Below are 18,737 nucleotides of genomic sequence, written 5' to 3'. Positions count from 1 at the left end.
CCTCCACCCTATTCTTGTAAATCTGTATTTTCCCTGACTAATCCACCTAGCCTGCATATCCCTGGACACCGTGGGCAATTTAGCATGGCCAATCCACCTACGCCTCACAACTTAGGACTTTGGGGGGAAACTGGAGCACCCGGAGGAAACCCATGCAGAATCCACACAGATAGTCACCTGAGGCTAGAATTGAACTTGGATACCTGGTTAACTTCATCTTTTTTAAAAGATGTTGACAGGTTAATGTAGTTGAACTGAAAAAATATCATTTTCCCCCTATGCTTACTTCTTGTACAATCTAGGTAAAAACAATGACTGCAGATGCTGGAAAGTAACTTATCTCTCCACCCTTCAGGCTCTCGGCCTATATTCCTGATGAAAGGCTTTTGCCCGAAACGTCGATTTTACTGCTCCTCAGATGCTGCCTGAACTGCTGTGCTCTTCCAGCACCACTAATCCAGAATCTTGTACAATCTGTCAAGGATCACTTCAATCATGAATATATTCCTTCAAATAAGGTAGGCTAAAAATTCATTTGGATCTTATAGCAGAGTTTCCCATGGAGCTAGATAAACTCCATCCTCCATCTCCATTCTCAATGAGATTGAACTCCTCTTGACAGAAAGCATTATTTTTGGTAATAACTAGAGACCATCAAACTAAAATCTTTGTCTTTCTATAGAGGCTGAGCCTTTGACCTATTTCCAGCATCTTCTATCAATTTATGGCTGCTTGTTCCAACAAGTAGTTCTACAATGTGGTGGTTGCATTTTGTTCAAGCCTGCATTACAGAAAAATCGTGATTTAGAAAAAGCACTTAAAGTGTTGGCGATGTAATGGCGTTACAGAAAACACACATTTTAAAAGTTTGCGTTTTAGAAACAGTGTCACCAATGCATCAATCGCATTACACAAATTCACGTTAACAAAACACGCATTATAGCAGAACGAACTGTATTACCAAGTGGCTAATTACTAAAATAGCTTTCTCCCAATTCTGACCTTGTAAACAATTTGGGGGAGGGACACTCGACCTGAAATGTTAACCCTGATTTCTCTCCACAGATGTTGCCAGACCCGCTGACCTTTTCCAGCAATTTCTATTTTTGTTTCTGATTTACAGCATCGGCAGTCCTTTCAGTTTCTATGATGTCAGCTACCTGGCTAACCTCACTACAATCACTGCAGCGATCTTGCAGTTAAAGAAATCGTCCCGATGATCCTCTGGGACAATGCCAACTTTACCCATATATAGAACATAGAACATAGAAGAATACAGCGCAGTACAGGCCCTTCAGCCCTCGATGTTGCGCCGATCAAAGCCCACCTAACCTACACTAACCCACTATCCTCCATATACCTATCCAATGCCCGCTTAAATACCCATAAAGAGGGAGAGTCCACTACTGCTACTGGCAGGGCATTCCATGAACTTACGACTCACTGAGTGAAGAACCTACCCCTAACATCAGTCCTATATCTACCCCCCCCCCTTAATTTAAAGCTATGCCCCCTTGTTAACTTTGTCTGAGTTAGACAGCCCTTTTTAAAAGCATTTGTGTTATTTCCACAAAATAAATTTTGTTTCATGGGTCTTTCTTCAGAAATGAATCCCTGACCAGTCTTTCACTTTCCTCTTTGCTGCACCCTGCTTGGCTTGACAATTACTGATTGGAGACAGCAGGCGAAGTGTTCAATAGATATTATCTTGCTACATTTTCTGATGTTTCGCAAACATGTTACCACATTCCTTAGTGTTTCATATTTTCATCTGTTTCCCTCTTCCTGGCCCCATCACATACCACAAGCCTTTGATTTGCCTCAGTGACTGTTAATGCTGGTTTGTTTTTAAAATCATTCGAAAGGCTTTCAAGACAATTTCATGTCATGGAATATGTATATATTTACTATATAATATAATAACATAATATTATTTCTATTCTTCTACAGATGCTACCAAACCTGCTGAGTTTCTCCTGTATTTTCTGTCTTTATGTCATAACTATCACTGAGTTGTAGGTCCAAGCCAGCCATGCTTAATGAAATCTTACCCCAATTCTGAAAATTATCGTGTCATCAGTGTCAAAGTAAATTTTTTCTATCAGTTTCAAGTTTCAGCTTGATTTCAGTTATACAAGTTTATATATTTCCTCTCCATCTGAAATAAAACCACCTCAAAATCTGCTATCCATTTGTCAAAAAAGTAGAAATAGCTCCAAGCTACATTTGCTTTAATAGTTTTGCATTGTTAAGTTCTTTGCAATTTTACAAATTGTGATTTTGCTGAGACCGTGCAGATTCATTTTAATCTGACTTAAAAATTACAGTAACGCTGATTCTCATAATAACTGCCGAAGCAAAACTTTTTTCTTTTGTAAGACACTCACTTTTCAACAATTCCCCAAGAAAGTTAAATTTTCTTGTATTGCTCTTTTCAACGTTTCATATTCCTGAAAATATTTAGGTAATCTCTGCTTTCATTTATGCATAATTTGTTTTGACATTCCTACTCATGCCAAAGCTTTAAGCAAGTAAATAAACAAAAGAGTTCTTTACCTGATTCAAGCAGAATCTGCTGTGGCACTTGTAGTCTGTGCAGAGTTTGAACATAAGTTGAAAAACCTGCTTGGTGAGTTAGAGAGTCATAGAGTTACAGAGTCTTGGAGATGTACAGCATTGAAACAGACCCTTCAGTCCAACTTGTCTATGCTGACCAGACATCTTAAATAAATCTTGTTCCATTTGCCAGTATTTGGCCCATAACCCTCCAAATCCTTCCTTTTCATGTACTTATCCAAGTGCCTTTTAAATATCATAGTTGTACCAGGCTCCACCACTTCCTCTGGCAGCTCATTCCATACACACATCACCCTCTGTGTGAAAAAGTTGTCACTTAGGTCCCTTTTAAATCATAGAATCATACAGTGTGGGAACAGGCCCTTTGGCCCAAGAAGTCCACACCGACCCTCCGAACATAACCCACCCAGACCCATTCCCCGACATTTACCCCAGACTAAGCACTAATGTACACATAAATTGTTATGGGAAACTTAGCAGGCCAATTCACCTAATCTGCACATTTTTGGATTGTGGGAGGACACTGGAGCACCCGAAGGAAACCCACACAGACACGGGGAGAATGTGCAAACTCCACACATAGAGTCACCCGAGGTGGGAATTGAACCCAGGTTCTTGGCACTGTGGCCTAACTAATGTCCTGTACAGCCATAACATGACCTTCCAACTCCTATACTCAATGCACTGACCGATAAGGGCAAGCGTACCAAACACCTTCTTCACTATCCTGCCTGCCTGTGGCTCCACTTGCAAGGAACTATGAACCTGCACTCCAAGGTCTCTTTGTTCAGCAACACGCCCCAGAATCATATCATTAATTGTATAAGCCCTGCCCAAATTTGCGTTTCGCACTTGAACTGACAAACTTCCAACTCAGGTGAATGTACAACCCAGTGAGCATGGTTAACACCTGTACTGGATAACATCAACGAGAACTCAAACTCTGCCATTGAAGAAATCGGCCAGTCTTTCATTTATGTATTTGTTTAATGTTAAATAGTTTACTTATTCTGGTTGCATGTGGTGGTTGATGCTAAAGTTCATTCTGCAATAAAAATTGATAATGTTTATTGTTACAGTGTTATGTGGCAAGCACAAGGCAGTGAATTATATTTATTTGGATCATGAAGGGAGGGATGTAGCTACTTTGGTGGAGGTGCAATAAGTGACTCTTCCATGATAATGAGCAAAAGTTGCATTAACTAAGTCTTAAAGGGACAGGGGAAAGTCTACAGTGAAGCACAAAAAAGTCAAGAAACAACAATGCATCCCAAGTAGGGCTTGATGACTCTGGTTACACACATTCCTAATGTGCCTGCCTTCCATATATCTGCTTTCCACTCTCTTGCTCATGGTTGTTCAACATGGTTAATCTCACGGCCTTTGCACGCTAACTGGTAACTATAAAGACTTTTTCTAATCCACTTTGCCTTTTTTTTAAAATGACCATTCTCCTGCTGCTACAAAAGGGTTTAAAAACACATTTATTCTAAGCCACTGTGATTGTTCTCAAGGGTAATGTGCAGCCATGCAGGGAAAATTCGCCTTTTGAATATTATATAAAAGGAGAAAAGGGATCTGGGAGCCCTTCTGCATCTGTCACAGAAAGTTAACATACACGTTCAACAAGTAAGAAGGAAGGCAAATGAAGTGTTCACTTTTTTAATTCCAAAAATATAATTTATTCATAAAAATATTTTGATAGCTGTACAATTAGTGGTGCCCTTCTTATGTATACATTGCATTTCTTCGCATACTCAGTTCAGACTGAATTATTTGTATATGCAAGTCTGTACATTGACCATCCAGGTGTTCAGCTGAGGCATCAGCGGAGCCCAGTAACTGAGTGGGCCCCCTGTCCTTCTTTGGCAGGCAGACATTACACAGTGGTCTTTCCCCACCGCGTCTTGGTGGCAGCTGCCCCAAGCTTCAGCACGTAGTCCTGGACTTTGAAATGTGCCAGTCTGCAACATTCAGTCCAGTCAACTCCTTCAGCTGGAAGATCAACAGGTTTCAGACAGACCAAAGAGTTGATGATCCTCCAGGCACAGTTGATGATCATCTTGGTGTGCATCCCGGGGAACAGACGGTAGAGCACAGAGTCCAGCGTCCCGGAGCTGCTTGGGACAAACCTCAACAAACACCACTGCATTCCTCTCCAGACTTCCTTTGTGTAGGCACATTCCAGAAGGAGGTATGTGACAGTCTCGTCCACTCCACAGTCGCTTCGAGGGCAGCATGCGGTAAGGCAAGAGTCCAAGCGTGCATACAGGATTTCACCAGCAGAGCCCTTCTTACCACCAGCCAAGCCATATCTTCGTGCTTGTTGGAAAGTTCTGGCGATGAGGCATTCTGTGAAATGACTTTGACAGTCTGCCCAGGGAACTGCTCAACAGGATCCACCCTCTCCTTTTCCTGAACTTGTGGTCGGGACTTGTGGTCAAAGGTGTTTCTTTTCATAAAGTTCTCCACGAAGGTCAGATGATATGGAACGGTCCAACTACTTGGAGCGTTCCGTGGCAGCGAGGTCAGGCCCATCCTTTGCCAACACCAGGGACAGGTAGAACATCAGTATGTAGTGACACTTGGTGTTCGCGTACCAGGGATCCATGCACAGTTTGATGCAGCCACACACAAAGGCTGCCATCAGGGTGAGGGTGGCATTTGATGTGTTTTTCTCCCCCGATGCCCAGATCTTTATACATCGTGTCCCTTCAGACATGGTCCATCTTTGATCTCCACATAAAGTGGAAGATGGCACGGGTAACTGCGGCGGCAGAGGTTCTGTGAATAGGCCAGACCTGTGCCACATATAACAACACTGACAGTACCTCACACCCGATGACCAGGTTTTTTCCCGCGATGGAGAGTGACTGTTGCTCCCATCTGTCCAGTTTCTGCCTCACTTTACTGATACGCTCCTCCCAAGACTTGGCGCACACTCCAGCCCCTCCAAACCAAATACCCAGCACCTTCAGGTGGTCAGTACTGACGGTGAAGGGGATCGAGGATTGGTCAGCCCAGTTCCCGAAGAGCATGGCCTCGCTTTTGCCTCAGTTTACCTTGTCCCGCGAGGCCCACTCGAACTGGTCACATATGCACATGAGTCTGTGCACGGACAGCGGAGCTGAGCAGAAAACAGCAACATCATCCATGTTCAGGGAGGCTGCCAGGAATAGTCACCCCTCTCAGGCTCGCATCCTTCCTGATGGACTTGGCAAATGGCTCTATGCAGCACACAAACAAGGCAGGAGAGAGAGGGCAGCCCTGCCTGACTCCAGATCTGACTGGGAAGCTATCTGATTCCCACCCATCGATTGAGACTGCACTGACAATGTTGGTGTAGAGCAGTCGAATCCAATTGCAGATTCCCTCCCCATAGCCCATTTTGGACAGAACATCACTCATATACGTGTGTGATATCCTGTCAAAGGCTTTATCCTGGTCCAGGTTGATGAGGCAGGTGTCCACCCCCTGTCCTGCACGTAGGCGATCGTATCCCTAAGGAGTGCAAGACTCTCAGTGACCTTCCTGCCGGGTACAGCGCAGGTTTGGTCAGGGTGGATCACCGATCCCAGAGCAGACCTGACCTGGTTGGAAATGACAGGATTTTGCAATCTACGTTTAATAGTGAGATTGGTCTCCAAGTTTTGATTTCCACCCTCTCCCGCTTCTGCTTGTAGATGAGGGTGATGATGCCTTTCCTCATGGTACCTGCCCGAAGCATACTGACATACACCTCCAGCAGGTCCTGGCCAATCAAGTCCCACAGAGCAGAATAGAACTCAACCAGTAGGCCTTCGCGTCTGGGAGTTTTATTCTTTTCAAAGGACTCGAAGGCCTTGGTCAGCTCATCCAGAGATAGTGGCTGGTCCAGCCTCTCCTGTGTTTTGTCGTCTAAGACCTCCATGATAGAGGACAGAAACAACTGGGAGGCCACGCTGTCAATTGGTTTCGTGTCATACAGACTGGCATAGAAGGATTTGCTGATCCTCATGTCAGTCTGAGATGACGTTACCGATCCATCTTCTTCCTTCAGGCTGCTGAGCACGGAGCTCTCTTTGTGTACCTTCTGGAAGAAGAAACGTGAGCACGTCTCGTCCTGCTCCATGGAGCGGACCCTGAACTGGAAGATTATCTCGAAGGCCTCCGAGGCAAAGAGAGAGACTTGCTGGCCCTTCACCTCCTGGAGGTCCTCCGTGACATCAACCCCCATCGTTTGCAGCAGGAGCAGGTTCTGCATACTTTCCTGGAGTTGGGGGATAGTTTTCCCCACCTCCCTCTCACCTCCTGAACACCTTTGAGGATGAAGAACCTCTTGATGTTCCCTTTTTCTGTTTTCCACCAGTCTGCTGGGGACTCAAAGAGGGGCTTCACGGTTCTCCAACCTGCATAATCCCTCTTGAGCTCCTCAATGTTTCCCGGGGTCAACAGCTTTGGGTTCAGTTTCCACATTCCCTTACCAACCCGCTGCTCGTCCTGTAGGTGACAGTCGGCCAGCAGGAGGAGTGGTCAGAAAAGAACACAAGCTTGATGTCGGTGGATCTGACTAAGAGCTTCAAAGGGATTGGAGTATCAATAAGAGTTCTGGTCATCTGAGGATCCATCAATGTGTTCACACTCAAGAGAGACCTTTCAGATGCACTTACTGTGGGATTGGGTTCAAGCAATCATCCCATCTCCCAGTTCAGCAGCGAGTTCACGGTGGGGAGAGGGATTCACATGGAAAGTCCTGCTGAATCACCGGCGAGTTGATACAGAACTGCAGGAGTTGGACTTTGTTATTAGTCACAACCAGGATTGAAGCATGTTCATTGGTTCATAAACACCAACTCAGTTTGAGTTGTTAATATTCGGGATAAAAATACTATAAAAATAAGGAGGTTCATAAAACTGAGATGCTAAAACTGTACAAGGCAGTGATCAGACCATAGCTGGCAGACTGTTAACATTGTCAGTCTCCTTTCAAAGGAGCGATACAGTTATTTTCTTATCAATCTGTTCAGAGATGTTGTTACTTCTGGAGCAGGTGGGATCTGAACCCAGGCCTTACTGGAGGCAGCTCAGACAAGGTTAATGCTAGGATGAAGGGATTGTCTTAGTTGAGTAAAGTTGAGTAGATTAGGCCTGTACACCTTGCAGTTTGAAGAATAAGAGGCAGCCCTACCGCAACATACAAGCTTCTTTCCGTACTTGACAAGCTAGATGTGGAGAGACGGTTTCCCCTTGTGGGAGAGAGCAGGGCCAGAGGGCATAAACTTAAAGTAAGGAGTCGACCATTCAGGAATTTCTTCTCTCAGAGGGTAGTCAGCCTGTGAATTTCTTTACCACAGGGTGTTGAAAAGGTTGGGTCTTCAAGGTTGAGACAAAAGGATTTTTGATCTGAGTGGGTTGCAGTAGAAAAGGTGGGAAAGCAGAGTTGAGGATTATCAGGTCAGCGATGATCTCATTGAATGGCAGAGCAGACTTAATGGTCTGCTTTACTCCAACATCTTATGGTCTTTTAATTCCTGGAAGGTTGGTTAACGCTAACTAATGCAGTAAAGAAAGCCATATGAATGCCTGAGAGCTTATGAAGATCCGATGCATTTTCTATCTCACCCATGAAACACAGTCACGTGATATGATGAATGAAAGCTGCTGGAAGCAAGAGAAGCTCAACGAGCTCAGAGAAGGAAATATCTGCTGCTCAAAATCAGATTTTATCAAGAGAGCTGTAGGATATTGCTGAAATGGGAACTTTACCTCAGAGCTCTGTGTTCCTAGATTAAGTCCTAATCCAAAGGTACACTGAGCAGGTATTGTACTTACACATGAGATTCAACAAATCATTCAACCACATCACTTGCTTTCACAGACCCATGTTGTGTGGAAGCTAATCCCATGGCTTTTCACACAGAAAGTGGTGAGTGTATGGAATGGGCTGCCAGAGGAAGTGGTACAACATTTAAAAGGCATTTGGATGGGTATATGAATAGGAAGTGTTTAGAGGGATATGGGCCAAGTGCTGGGACTAGATTAGTTTAGGATATCTGGTTGGCATGGACGAGTTGGACCGAAGGGTCTGTTTCTGTGCCGTACATCTCACAGAGGGCGGTATGTGTATGGAATGAGCTGCCAGAGGAAGTGGTAGAGGCTGGTACAATTGCAACCTTCAAAAGGCATTTGGATGGGTATATGAATAGGAAGGATTTGGAGGGATATGGGCTGGGTGCTGGCAGGTGGGTCTTGATTGGTTTGGGATATCTGGTCAGCATGGACGGGTTGGACTGAAGGGTCTGCTTCCATGCTCTACATCTCTATGACTCTATGACAGAACAACAGTGCTGAATGATAGACTCATGGAAATGAATTAGCACATTATTTCAAATGGAAAAGAAAGTGCCAGAGTGTAGTTTTGTACAGTATTTCTTGCAAAATTTCTCAGCACAACTTCTGCTAGTTTAGTGACCAGATGGTCCATTGGACTGTTCCCACAACATGGTAGCTGGTACTTCACAACTAGATACTGCCTACCACCCACACCTCCTACCAACCATCCACAGCCGTGAAATCTCCTGGGGAAGAGTAAACAAAAAACTAGAGGAAAAGTCCAGGTTCAACAAACCGAAAAATATACCTTGGAAAATTGTTCTCCAATGCCTCCCCATAGCATCAACAAGCATCCTGACCAAATATCCAAAATAACTTTACATGGACCCCTGCAATGTGCTAAATATTTCAATGAATCATTAAACTAAGCCACTAAAGAAAGTGTCTCTAGTTCAGTTTTCATGGATAGTACTTCTTCTGTTCCTTCTATACAGAAATGAAAGTCCCTTTCTGAGATAATACAGATTTGGCAGACAACAATGAATTACTCCTCACCATTTATTCTGATGGCTCATGTGGCTATTAAATATTCCAAAGCTCTCAAAGAAAACAGGGTGATCAAGTATCGTGCCCTCAAGTCTCCCTCAACAATTCCTGCTAGTCCATCGAGTTGTTCCCACAACATGATAAATGGAGCTTCATGACTAGATACTGCTTACCACCCACACCTCCTACCAACCATCCAGAGCCAGGGTGGCACTGTGGCTCAGTGGTTAGCACTGCTGCCGCACAGCACCAGGGACCCAGGTTTGATTTCAGCCATGGGCAACTGCTTGTGTGAAGTTTGCACATTCTCCCTGTGCCTGTGTGGGTTTCCTCCAGGTGCTCTGATTTCCTCCCATGGTCCAAAAACGTGCAGCTTAGGTGAATTGGCCATGTTAAATTGCCCATACTGTTAGATGCATTAGTCAGAGGGCAATGGGTCTGGTTACTCTTCAAAGGGTTGGTTTGGGCCGAATGGCCTGCTCCCACACTAAACAAATCTAAACAAATACCAAAGAGAAATTGATTTAGTGTTAGGCTTTGTTACAGGAACGCTAGTCCAGCGTCTAAACCCCAGAAAATGAGTTTAATCCCACTGCATTGTTTGAGAACTCGAATTTAGTTTTAAATAATCTAGAATTTAAATGGTGTTATCAACAAAAAGTTCTGATGAGACTCTCAATTTTGTATTGATCTTTGGGGAAGGAAAGCTGCCATTCTTACCTATTTTGCAGCGTAGGGGACAGCCCCTCACTAACTTGACGGACCTCTAGTAAACAACTCAGTGGTGGTACAATAAGACAATCACCACCTTCCTGGGGCAATTAAAGATGAGATAATAAATTGCCAGCAGCTCTCACTTCCTGAGAATGAATGACAGTCCAGAATAGCTCTTATGAAATACCCATACAACAAGCATTACTAATTTAAGGAAGGCTAAAAATCACACAACACCAGGTTATAGTCCAACAGGTTTAATTGGAAGCACAAGCTTTTGGAGCATTGCTCCTTCATCAGGTAGCTCATGGAGCAGGATCATAAGATACACAAGTTATAACAAAAGATCATAGTGTCACACAACTATCAACAAACCTAGATTGCTGTGAAGTCTTTCATCTTTTAGAATGGGTTGCAGGTTTCAACTCATTTAATTTCCAGAACTCCTTTTAAGTCACATTCTCGAGATAACTCAAGATTTTGTTTAAAAAAAGTGATATCTCATACAATGATTTAAACATGTGAGATTAGAGTCTGTATGTATTCCAATCTTGAGTCAAACTGGTTCCATTTCCAAAGTAGAAGTTTATAAAGTGTCACATGGATTGACTGCCTAGAGATTGTGGGCATTTTGGACAAAATAGAATGTATCTGCAAATACATTGCTGCAAACGCATATTCACCACACAGGCTTATATGTGTGTACGTATGTGAGGCAGATAGAGGAGTGCATGTGTGTGAGAGAGAGTGTGAATGTAAGTGTGTGTGGGAGAGAGAGAGAGACTCTGTGTGTGTGTGTGTGCACATGTGAGATTGTGTGTGTGTGTGTGTACACGCACGTTCCTGATAGATTATGTGCGTAAGTGTGATAGAGTATGTGCCTGTGAGAGGGTGTGCACATAGGTGTGAGTGTCAGGGATGTGGGTATGTGTGTGCCTGAGAGAGAGCATGTGTATGAGACAGGGTTTGCATGAGTGTGTGTATGTAAGAGTGTGTATATATGTGTACTTGTGTGTGTGTGTGTGTATAGTGTATTGGGGTCACCAATTTAAAGAAATTCACCACAAGGAATACTTGAGGACAATTTAATGTGACCAGGAACAATAGAAATGTGACCATTTATAAGAATGCTTCTGCAATGAGATGTCCCGGTAGGTGATGAACATGCCATGGTTTAATGCACTAACTTTAAAAGAAAGAGATTCACTCAGAAGAACTTTTTCAGTCTTGGCATCAATTTCCAGTTGGAAATTCCTACTTGTTGCTGGTAGACCCAAACGATGTGTACTGTGGACCTGCTTTCGTTAACTTCTCCTTCTTTAAAAGAATAGTAAGAAGCTCAGTGTTTGGATGCTACCCCAATGCAAACGCAACATCAACTATAGGGAAGCACTTACTTTAAATGGGCGTGCACAACATGTGATGGTCCAACTTAATCCAGAATTAGAAATGGTTGGAGATTCATAACAGTGTGCTTATGTAGAGATTATAATCCGTGGACTCACTTAAAAGATAATCAGTTGTTTGAAAAATGTTGGAAGGTCTGCAGAGGGAACAGAAGATTAAAGACTCATGTGGAAAAAAAACACATGTGGAAAAAAAAGTGCTAAATGGTCAGAGCAGTATACAATCATGGCATAAACATCTCACAGGCTAGCTAATCTGGTTCTTGCGGGAGAGTGGTAATGTCCCCACCTCAGAGCTAGGCTAGGTTCAAGTCTTGTCTGCTGCAGAGCAGTATCATCCCTGAAATGATCAAGCACTCAGCTTTGTAATTGTTATATTTTAAAAAGCAGTTTACAAATTCCCTTTCTTTAGCTGTAAATGCAATTTTAACCAAGTGTTCCAAATATTAAAATGCACAGCATCTTGAATAATCCAAATAATACAAATACATTTGCTACATGTGACATTACTCGAATATATGCATTTTGCTATGGACCAGGCCAGACCCTCTCAAAATATTTTAGGAGGGTAGCCTTGTCCCTAACATTTTCTTATTTTAAAAAGACAGATGTGAAGTGGATATTCCAGGTATGATGCAGCTGGTCAAACCACTTAGCTTTAAACAAAACAGAATTTATTTAAACACTACAACTGAAACATAAACAAAAGTTTACAGAATTTAGAATAGCTTAACTATTGGGAAACTTAACTGAACCAACACAGCACATTAACTAAGGAGCTGTTCCAGTTCCTGTAATGTCCCATAACCCACTCCCTTTGGTAAAACATGAGTTCTTACAGGCAGACGAGATCTCAGAGAGAAAAGTCAGTCAGAAATCATCTGCTAAAGCTTGGAACCTTTCTCTGCACTGCAGCAGCTTCTCTGCTGTAGTTAAACCAGCAGCTTCTTACTGTTGCAACCAAACCAAGCTAAAACAAAGCCTGAAACTGAGAGAATTGGGCACTCCCCTGCCATTGTTAAAGTAGACATTTTGGTACCTCTGCTTTTAAGATCTTGCTTGAGAAAAACCTAGGACAAAATAACTTTTTTAAAGTGATAGCATCCTCACAATTTATGTTTATTAGATACTTTTGAATTTCTCACAACAAAAACAGAGCAACAGATCAATAGTTTTCTGAGTGTTTCTGCTGCTGGGAGCTGCATACAGTTTCAACTACCATTTCCCTTATTCACTTAAGTATTGTAATGGATTCCATCTGGTCTAGATTGCCCAATGCATAGGCAGTACAATATGGATCTTGTAGTACAATGGTATTGCTCCTACCTCTGAGGCAGAAGGTCTGGTTCAAGTCCCACCTGTTCCAGAGGTGTGTAATGACATCTCTGAATAGGTTGATTAAAACTATCCATATACACTGTACATGTGGCTTCAACCAATCTGTGTGGCTAGAAGTTTAAAATACTATTGATACTTGTGACAAGTTCATGTTTGAACCAAATGTGGGTGCATGCGCGAGAACGTTGCGTGCAGTCTTAATTTATTACCTACAAAAATTACTTGTTCTAGATTAAAGGTTAGAAATGCCAATCGCATATGGACAAAACATTTTTTGCGCGCACACACACACACACACACACACACACTCATGGTAATTTAAGAACATTGTACCACAGAAGAAGCCATGTTACACGTCACATTAAGTAGGCCATATGCACTCTCCTTCTTCTAGAATTTGATTCCTGTTTCTCGGCATGATACCACTAATGTCATAGGGTCTCAAATACACACAGTTGTTTTCTCTCAACTCATAAAAAAAAGCTAACTGTTTATTCTTTAAGATGTTTAAGAGAAAGATATTTGAAAACAGAATTCATTATATTTCAGGGACTCTTAATGAATTTTATTTTGGACATCTGCTTGTTTTACTTTTATTTTTATTTTTTGATCAAAGTTACTTTTCTAAGAATGTTGTCATCTGATTGAGGTGTTTCCCTGGTGCAAACTCAGTGTCTTAGTCATTTTTCACTTTAAACTTATTCCTTATCTATCAAATATACAGAATAGTTGCCACTTTATAGCTGCATACCTTTACTCTAAACTGCTATGAAACAGCTTTATGTTTGAGGGTCGGTTTATCTTTTTTCTCAAGGCACTTGAGATTGAGGTCCAAATCTCTTGAGCTCATCAGAGACTTGATGACATGCACCAGTAATGATAATGAAGGGAAGTACATTATTTCTCAATCAGTGCAGATCCGATCTGTGTAACTGCTCAAAGTAATCTGATTGACTATGGTCTGTGGAGGAAAGAAACATATTTCTGTGATGTTTCAGAGATAGCATCTTCTACTGGTAAAAATCTCATAGTATTAATTTCAGAATTGCAGCTAACTCATTAGAATCCATTCTTCCCTCTCAACAGTAAGTACAATTCAGCGCCATCAATGGATAGCTCTTAATTGTCATGGATAGATCTTGCTATGTTTCATATTAATCTTTTGTAGTCCTAATGACATTGAAATCTGAGGAAATAACATTCAACGCCTCGGTTTCACTCTGTTTGTTTAAATGGTGTACCTATGTATCAGTGTAATAACAGGGTTTTTTGGGAAATAATTGTTAAAGGACCAACCAATCTATATCTATGTTTGAAGTTTTAACTCCAAATTACGCGATTACTTCTTTTCCATTCTGTTGTATCTGCTAGTTTGCCTACATTCCTGTTGGATTCATGTTTTCACCTTTTGCGATCCTCATTGTACAATAAAAACACTTTTCAAATATCTTTCTGTGGCTTCCATTCCCCCATTCCTTGCAATAGTCTCCTGTCCAACCAGCAATGAGCTGGTCACTGATTTCTAGTGGAGTTCGCAATTGAGCTGTTAGGTTAGGATGCTATTGAGCTTTGGGACTTGGATGGTCAGAGTGTCAGTCCCCACAAGAACAGGATGCACCCCAGAAACTTCAATACAAAGCGTTGTGCTGTTTTAAGATATGCAGAAGCTCTTGAAATTAAGGCACTGTACCTGAGACCTGGAATGTGTTGTACATGGCCACAATTTTTAAGAAGGGAAAGAAATATTGATTAGCAAATCACAAACCCACTGAGCTATTATCAAATGTCCATCAAATCAATGGTGTCCAAGACGCACGGATGTTGTAGGGAATAGATCATGTTTTTAGAAACTCTTGTTCTGTCTCGGAAACTCTTTCTGTGATTGAAATTCTTGGAGGACACAGTTAGTTACAGCTCTAGAGTTCACCTTTTCAGAAAAGCATATCTGATGCGCAAATCACTCTCTTCAAATTGTTTCAGTACTGTACAATATGATTTCAAGTCTACTTGGTCAATACCTGGAATCTGCTTCCTTCTGAGATTGTTCTTGCCTAATTTTGCTCCAAAGCTTGTTTCCTTTCCAAGCAAGATTCACAAAGATTCATACTCTTAACAAAGCTTAGTAGTCTTTGACTGACCTGATGCAACACTATACTTTAGCACATTGGCCCTCACATTGATATTTTGATTTCTATTGTGCACCTTGTCTCGGTGGTACCAATTCGTGCATGTCACTTCTGCAATTATACCTAAGTTTGTTCAATATATCATTTCAGTTGCATGACATTGTAATTTTCCTTTCTTATAAATTCTGAGTCATAGGATCCTGCTCCACAGCTACCAGATGAAGGAGCAGCACTCCAAAAGCTAGTACTTCCAAATAAATCTGTTGAACTATAACCTGGTGTTGTGTGGTTTTTAACTTTGTCCACCCCAGTCCAACACCAGCACCTCCCCATCATGACCTCAGGAAAGGTTAGACTAGCTTTAGGTTGTATTCACTCTGCCACTGTGCCTGAAGTGCTATTCGACCTTAATCACCAATTACTCTGCAGCAGACACTCTCTTTTACATCAGGATTCACTCATAAGTTTCCAGAGCAATACACATCTTTGAATAACTTTCAACTCACGTAAATAAGACTGTCTACATTTCTATTATGTCTCTCAGTGCTACCTGATACATTCATTACTGATCAGGTAAAAACAATTAATTAATTCAAATAAACTGCTCCCTGTGAATTTTCTTCTGGCATGTATCATTAATAAGATTTATTTTATTCATTCATTGGACATGGGTGTCACTGGGTGTCATTTGCTACTCATCCCTAATTAGCCTTTAAAAAGTGATAATGAACTACCTACTTATACCACTGCAGTTCTTGTGACAAAAATATTCCCACAGTGCTGTTAGGTAGTTTCAGGAATTTGAGGATTTGACAATCAAGAAATAACAATATAGTTCTACATCAGCATAATGCGTGACTTGGAGGATAATTGACAAATGAAAGCAACATGATGTTGAGATTCATTAATCATTAGCAGCTGAATATTGTCCATAAAAAACTTAATTGACTGAGGTAAATCTTCTGCCAAAATTTTATATTCTGGAATTAATTTTGCACCTTTAATTTTTGCTTCAACTCACCCTGTCACTGCTCCCCCTGACCCTGCACTTGCTTCAGTGCCACAAGTTAATTGAGATGAATAAATTATGTTCCCTTCATCTTCCAAATTAATAAATTAGTAACAACTAATAAGTAAGTTCCTCTGAGCCCCCGACTAAATAGAATAGCAACCCTCAAATTAAGTTTTATAATAAATTATTTCTTAAGTACTTATAATTAATAGAAACTGCTTTGTAAGGTTACATCCTAAATTAACTTGCTTGAACCCTTATCTGTAACATCTTGATGATCTTGCAAGTGCATCAAGCATGGGAAATGAAATATCCTATAACATTAAACTTGCAGAGTGCTTGAGTTTACTCGTTGGGGAAAGGATTATATAATCCTTTTCTTGAATATGTTGCTTGTCTGTTCCTACCTCACGTGCCAAGGTAATGGAAAAGTCAGCCAGAGCCAGGATCAAGAGAAAACCATTGAATCCATTTGTCCAACTGTTGTTTCCTTAACATCAATGCAGGCATATTTTAAAGTTGTGGACTTTGTGACTTTTCTTGTCTACTCTGGACATGTTTGATCTTGTCCTGTCCAGTTGAGGACTTAGAAACATAGAAAATATGTGTAGGAGTAGGCCATTCGGCCCTTCGAGCCTATTCAATATGACCATGGTTGATCATGCAATTTTAGTATCCCACTCACAATTTCTCTCCATACCACGAGGGCCATGTCCAGTCCCTCTTGAATATATCTAATGAACTGGCCTCAACAGCTTTCTGTAGGAAAGTATTCCATAGGTTCACAACTCTCTGAGTGAAGAAATTCTTCCTCATCTCAGTCTCGAATGGCTTACCCCTTATTCTTAGACTGTGACTCCTAATTCTAGACTTTCCTGACATAGGGGACATTCTTCCAACAACTAGCCTGTCCAGTCCCAACAGGATTTTATATGTATCTATGAGACCGCTCCTTATTCTTCCTAATTCCAGTGAGTACAAACCCAGTCAATCCAATATTTCTTCATATATCAGTCCTGCCATCCTCATTCCTGTTAGGTCTCTTAGTGCTACCTGATACATTCATCACCAGCAAGGTAAGAACAATTAATTAGTTCAATTAAACTGTTCCCTGTGGATAATATACTGGTGAATCTTCACTGGAATCCCTCTACAGTAAGAATGTCCATCCTCCGAAACTGCACACAATGTTCAAGACATGGTCTCACCAAGGTCCTATATAACTCCAGCAAGACATCCCGATTCTGATACTCAAATCCTCTCACTCTGAAGGCCAGCATACCATTAGCTTTCCTCATGACCTGCTGCACCTACACACCAACCCTCAGCGACTGTTCTACTATGACACCCAGATCTTGTTGTACAAGATCTGAAACTGCCACCATTCAGATAATAATCCGCTTTCCTGTTTAAGCCAAGTTAACTTAAGCCATGTTCGTTTCTTGAAGAAAGACTTGCATTTATATTGCAATTTTCACAACCATAAGCTGACCCAAAGCACTCACAATAAAAGAAAAGAATTGAAGGATTGTAGTATAGCAAACACAGCAACCAATTTGCATGCAGCATGCTCCCTTAAACAGAAAAATGACAATGATCACAATACCTGTTAGTGGAATTGATCTGAGGGATAAATGCTCATCAGAGTTAAAGTGATTATTCTCCTGCTGTCCCTTGGATAATATCAAGGAATCTGTTATATCCACCAATGACAGTCAGGGCTTTCATTAAACTTCTCGTCTGAAGGGCTTTTGCCCGAAACATCGGTTTTCCTGCTCCTCGGATGCTGCCTGACCGGCTGTGCTTTTCCAGCATCACACTTTTGGTTCTCATCTGAAAGACCAGACAGGAATGAACAATCTTGATCATTTTCAAGCAGACATTAGGCGTTAGATTCTACTGATGCTAAAAAAACACTCATCATCAGCTTCATTGAGGGAACACCTCCCAAGTGTCCTCTGAAATCTCTGTTTCCAGGCACCTAAGTACTTCTGAAGTTAAAATATCCTTCCTGACTTCTCCATCTAAATCTCCTGAAAATGGACACTTGGACCAGGGTAGTTATTTTTTGAATATTCATTCATGGGATATGGGTGTTTCTGGCTTTGCTACCATTTATTGTTCATCCCTAACTGCACTTGAGGTGGTGGTAATAAACCTCCTCCTTGAACCACTGTAGTCCTTGCAGTCACCCATAGTACAATTAGAGAGGAAGTTCCAGGATTTTGACCCAGTGACAGTGAAGGAACAGAGATATAATTCTGAGTCAGGATGATTTGTAGCTTAGAGAGAAAGTTGCACATGGTCATCTTCCCACATATCTACTTCCTTTGTCCAGCTCAATGGTACTAATCAAAAGTTTGGAACATGCTGTTCAAAGAGCCTTGTTGAGTTACTGCAGATAGTTCACACTGTTGCCACTGTGAGTTGGTGGTGGAGTAAGTAAACGTGACGCTGGTGAATGGAGTGTCAGTTAAGTGGGATGTTTTAACCTGTGTGGTGTCAAGCCTCTTGACTATTGTTGAAATTGTGTCCATTCGGGAAAGTAGACAATATTTCATCAGACTTCAGACTTGTGCTTTGTAGATGGAAGATAGGTACTAAGGAGATAGGCAATGAGTTACTAGCCACAGAATTCGTAGCCTGTGACGTGCCCCTTTTACCGCAGTATTTATATAGCATGTCCCAATGATGATCCCAGGATGT

The 18,737-nt window shown here is 41.7% G+C and overlaps 1 protein-coding gene across 1 annotated transcript in view; it reads right to left on the bottom strand.

The window, feature by feature from the left end:
• Positions 1 to 2,622, bottom strand: part of LOC140483645 (deoxyribonuclease gamma-like) — a 33,488-nt gene extending 30,866 nt beyond the window's left edge. Inside the window, exon 1 of the mRNA XM_072581963.1 lies at positions 2,557 to 2,622. The gene's annotated coding sequence lies outside the window, so the exon portion shown is untranslated. The remainder of the gene's footprint in view (positions 1 to 2,556) is intronic.
• Between the last annotated feature and the right edge of the window lie 16,115 nt (positions 2,623 to 18,737).

The sequence above is a fragment of the Chiloscyllium punctatum genome, chromosome 12 (assembly GCF_047496795.1).
Source record: "Chiloscyllium punctatum isolate Juve2018m chromosome 12, sChiPun1.3, whole genome shotgun sequence".
Taxonomy (NCBI): Eukaryota; Metazoa; Chordata; class Chondrichthyes; order Orectolobiformes; family Hemiscylliidae; genus Chiloscyllium; species Chiloscyllium punctatum.
This window is presented reverse-complemented; position numbering and strand designations above follow the sequence as displayed.